Consider the following 5,628-nt stretch of genomic DNA (forward strand, 5'->3'; position numbering starts at 1 on the left):
TAACCTGAATTTCCATCTTTAGATACTCGTATTGACAGTTATATTGCCGGTCTAGGCCTGCCTTAATAAGGAACTCCAGACATCCCGGTTTTGCGCCGAGGTCCACCAATCCGATGTCCTGAGCTGAGTGAATTCTTCATCCTATATTCGATTGATTTTCTCCTTTTATACTGCTTTTATTATGATCACAACCCACACGATTTGATAAATAGGCATTTATGAATTCATAGTCATCAAAGTTCGTTTACTTTGTTATTTTTTCGATCCTGCTATCCACCGGTTATTATTTGGTCTGAATTCCTTTAAAGGTTCGCTTCAGGGTCCTGTCTTAACCCAACTAAACCCAGAATATTTTACAGAATGACTTCCTAAGGGTACCTGATTCCATTATCGGTGTAAACGGCCTACATCCATCCAATCCACTGGGTACGCGATACTGGCAGACACTACTAAAAAGTCAGTCCGAGTCCGAGGACGCCATGACTGCCGTTAGCCTACCAATTACAATCTCTAAATTACATCCTACGAAACACATTTCAGAAGGATAGAATTTTGTTTCTATTTACCATTTTTATTGCAATTTATGACATTGTGGTGGAGTAAACATGCTAATAAACCGTGCAGATTGGAACTCAAAATATTTGGAAGTCTGTATGAGTATACAAAAAATGTGGAGCAACGCCTGGTCAAGGATGGTCTTTCTCATTGAAACCTTATCATAACAGAGACAACCTCCGGGGAGAACTCATGTTTTCCCAGTGTTCAAGGCTTCTTTTCCACCTGGCAGTCATCCGCTTCCCAATTTCTCAGAAGCAGAGACGATAAATACAGCTATGATATCATCCGATACAACAACTCCTAAAATAGATTAAAGTGTCTAATTATAGTGGCCAAAAGCCAAGCACAGAGCATTTAATAAGAATTTAAACTCTAACATCTCGTCGTCGCACAGGAAACATTAGCTCCAAATATGATAGACATCCATTGGTAGCGGAGGCAAAGCGCGTCCAATTTTAAATTGACGAAGAGAATTAACCGCGCGCTTACACAGAAATTGCTCTAAAATGTGTCAGTGTCTTCGTGCACGGGACACGGGAGCCAAGTTTTCGATTGAAAAACAGGAAACGACCAATCGAAATTGTCAGGAAGTCTGTTTACAAATTTGCCGGTGGAGCACAACGTCACAGGCCCAACGATGCGGGCAACAGTAACAACAGCCCAGGGGGACGTAAACGCCGACAGACATTTGCAGATATTCCAAGCGTTCGAAAATAGCCGCCATCCGCCCTAAGGCCGACAGCGTCCGTTTCTTTGCTGAGAAGATGAGTGCGCAGAAGCAATGGCTTTTCATCAATAATAAATTTCCACAAAATCACCACCATATGTTGTCGTTTTTTAGGGAAAGTGGCCTGAATGGGGTAATGCTTCAATGGTGTGCAAAAGCACATGCACATATGTGCTCATATGTATCTTGAGAAACGTATGTGCGTGAGTTCCATTGAAAAAGTATACCCAGATGCTGACTTTCGGGGGAGTACTCTAGAATCATAAATATAGAATTCGAAATTTCTTTCAAAATGCGATTAGCATTGGTTCCTCTATCTAATGTAATAATATGTAAATCAGTAGTCGTCCTATTACAGATCCCCTCTTTGAAGGGGAGGGGTAGCGCTATTTTGCAGATGGACCACTTAATAATTTAACATAAGATACAGGACTCCAATCGCACAATTTTTGACACGACTGGCAATGAGTTCCAACTGCATAAGATACCACATTTTTACAGATTGTCATCAGATTCTAGGAGTCTGGTGGGTTCTGATGGGGAGGGATCACAATCATTCACCACCATCCCTTTTGACAGGCAAATCCAATATGTCGTCCCAACTCTTTCTTAAAATACGTTACAATGGTTTCGTGTCATATCAGTTATCTGATTTCTTTATCATTTTGATTCGAGCCGTCGGATAAAGTCACTGAATTGCATGCAAAACTTTCTCTTTTCCTCAATAATGTAACTTTTTGAACATATCAAAAATTAATACAAATGGCGCCCAACGTGGGGCACACCCCTCGTTAAATTTAATCTAATTACACCTGTTGCCAATTCGAGCTCCCAATTTCACTGGTGCGTTGCTTACATACATCGGTTTCCCAGCTGTGTTTTCCTCGTGCAGTTGATTTAGCTTTTAACACTTTCGCTTATACACGTTTTTCCAGGAAACAAGTGTTCCTAATCCTCATACCCATCCCTCCTTGTACCCTAGAGTTTTCAATCCTATCTTGTGGTAGTATACCTCAGAAGCCATCGTTTATTGTATTTGTATTGGAACTTTTTATCACGTGATTCATCATTATCATCAACGGCGCAACAACCGGTATCCGGTGTAGGCCTGCCTTAATAAGGAACTCCAGACATCCCCGTTTTGCGCCGAGGTCCACCAATTCGATATCCCTAAAAACTTGTCTGGCGTCCTGACCTACGCCATCGCTTCATCTCAGGCAGGGTCTGCCTCGTCTTCTTTTTCTACCATAGATATTGCCCTTATAGACTTTCCGGAGTGGATCATCCTCATCCATACGGACTAACCTATTGAGCCGGATTTTATCCACAACCGGACGGTCATGGTATCGCTCATAGATTTCGCCTTTATGTAGGCTACAGAATCGTCCATCCCCATGAAGGGGGCCAAAAATTCTTCGGAAGATTCTTCTCTCAAACGCGGCCAACAGTTCGCAATTTCTTGATAAGAAGTTTCCGAGGAATACATGAGGACTGACAAGATCCTTGTCTTGTACAATAAGAGCTTTGACCCTATGGTGAGACGTTTCAAGCGGAACAGTTTTTGTAAGCTGAAATAGGCTCTGTTGGCTGACAACAATCGTCCGCGGATATCATCATCGTAACTGTTATCGGTTGTGATTTTCGACCCTAGAAAGAAGAAATTATCAGCGGTCTCAAAGTTGTAGTCTCCTATATTTATTCTTCCCGTTTGACCAGTGCGGTTTGATGTTGTTGGTTGGTTGGTTTTCGGTGCTGACGTTGCCACCACATACTTTGTCTTGCCTTCATTGATGTGCAGCCCAAGATCTCGCGCCACCTACTCGATCTGTATGAAGGCAGGAACTTCGGCCTGGACGGATAACACAACGACGAACCCGGAACGTAAGTGGTTGCTTCCGCAAAATCTCAGGATCGACATACCTTGACGACTATCTGCTGAAAGGTATTGCCGTCCAAGCTTTGGAGGATTGTTTTTTTGAGATTTCATGTAACAAATACCTGATTAAAATCGATTTACTGTCTGTCTGTCTTTCTGCTTGTCTTTTTGTTTTTTTAAGGAGGTGGAAATCTTTTAAAGACGCAAGCGTGCGGGATTCTTACCCACTAAAACCACTCCCGACTAGCCCCAAGTCCCGTGGAACTACCATACGATATTACACCACAGGGCGGAATCAGCTTACTTTAACTTGGGCCCCTTTCATCTCTACGTGTCGTACGCAACCGCGCTTTTCTAGTCTCCTCTACCTTTCGGATGGACGCGGCCATGGAGTTGATTGCATCCCAGTCTTCCTAACATGCTAAAATTCTTTGCGCCAGATTTTCTGGTACGAGTACCTCTTCTAATCCCCGCTAGGTTCTTCCTTTCCTCCATAAACCTTGGACTCCATTTTAGTTTGGACAATCGGGTGAGGTATTTAGTTTGAACCTGAACAGTTACTGGCGATATCCTCCATGCCTCGTGAGAAATTGGGTAAGATTATAATTAATCTCACCGTGCCGTCTCTCCAATGAGCATGTGTGTCCACTGACCCTTTCCCGAGCATTTCCAAGGCTCTTGCCATCTATTTAGAGATCTCTCCCTTTTGGCGTTCTTCGTCTGCGATAATGGAGCGATAAACTTCGCATTGTATATATTCGTCATCTTATTTGCCTAAATGTCAATAGCCATCATTCCAAATATAACGAATGCTACATCCTCTGAGACAGTCCTGAATACGGAGCACACCCTTAAGGCTGTTCTTCTGTAGACTGAACTCGGTTTCTTAGCGTTAAATGTAACCTGCAATGCCTTTCTCCAAACTGGAGCTGCATAGAGCAGGATCGAACTCATTACCCTAGTTGTAAGCAACCTGCCCTCATGCACGCCGTGGCCCTCCCACGTTCGGCATCATCCATGCCAAGGCCACACTTACAGTGGATGCTTTGTCAAAAGCATGCTGCACGTGTTGCTTATAGCAAGCTTAGAAGTGATGATATGATTCCCAATTTGAATACGGGCACAATCTCTTTAACAGTGCTTAGTGATGAGGACTACATCCGTTTTTTTTCCTCTGCAAGTGTCAGACCAGAACTCTCTAGCTATCCCTTAACAGAACTGATCGCCTCGCATGAGTATAACTCAGCATCTTCGAGGTGACTTGCAACCAACCAGTGTGACCCACCACCGTGGCTTCCTCCTGAAAGGAAAAATTAATTACATCATTGTACATGATGTGGAACACCCGCAGAAACAACGTACTCCTGGGGTCCGTCATCAGTTTCACATTAAAGCCTCCGTTCTCGTAAATACCTGTTGACAATAGCTGCAAGATAGGCGAAAACCAATCTTCGCCAGAGATCCTCGTCTTAGGTTCCAATTGGCCGATTTGAATGCATGTCTCACATTCAAGGTCACCACCACGCAATATTTGCTGGTTTTGCCCTTTCCGTGGATTGCATCATTGGCCAAGCCAGTAACCATTTTGATGGCATCAATGGTTGATCTGGCTTTACGGAACCCATACTGTCGATTTGAGAGGCCTCCCTGGCTCTCAACAACCGGAAGTAATCTATTATAGATTACTTGCTCTAGAATTTTCCCGAAAGTGTCCAAAAGACAAATAGGTCTGTAGGAGGTTGGCTCACCTGTCAACTTCTGTCGCTTCCTTGATGCCGAAAATATCCCTTCAGCCATGCGCGCCTGGAACAACCAGCGAACATATCCGGGCTGGATTTCGCAGCAAGCTTAAGGGTACTATTCGGCACGCCATCCAGACCCTAGTATAAAAGAAAGATCGCAACTGGATTTTTATTTCGGTCCATGCTAAATTCAAAAGTAGCTAGACAATGAGCGCCAAGGATAAGTACTGCTTAGAAGCGGTATTTCTCGTCGGTCATAAAAACAGCCCAAAAATGAGCCTAGGCTAAGTAACTAGATACCTAAAGGCTTCATGGACGTTCATAGTGAAATGGTTCAAAAGCTTTGAAACTGATGGCAATGTTGATGATTTACCCAGATGACGACCAAGTAGAGGTATCACTCAAGCACAAAGCAGGGGCATCATCGCATTGTTCACGAAGTTTCCAATATTATCTTTACGTACAGCAAGGGAAAAATTACGGAAAAAAACAGTAAGATATCATTAAACACAATCACAAAACACAAAGATTTGAGAATCCGACATTTTTCACAAGAGGACGATGAGAGGACCTGCAATGTCAGCGAAGCACTTCCGACCGTGATTGGAGCAATATAATATTTACACACGAATAGACTCTTACAATTAATAATATCTGGAAGCGAGCTTGGTCAAGAAAAGGATAAACGATTTTTTTTAAACATCCAGCAAAGGTCCATATTTCCA

Source organism: Hermetia illucens, chromosome 2 (genome assembly GCF_905115235.1).
Source record: "Hermetia illucens chromosome 2, iHerIll2.2.curated.20191125, whole genome shotgun sequence".
In the NCBI taxonomy this organism is placed as follows: domain Eukaryota; kingdom Metazoa; phylum Arthropoda; class Insecta; order Diptera; family Stratiomyidae; genus Hermetia; species Hermetia illucens.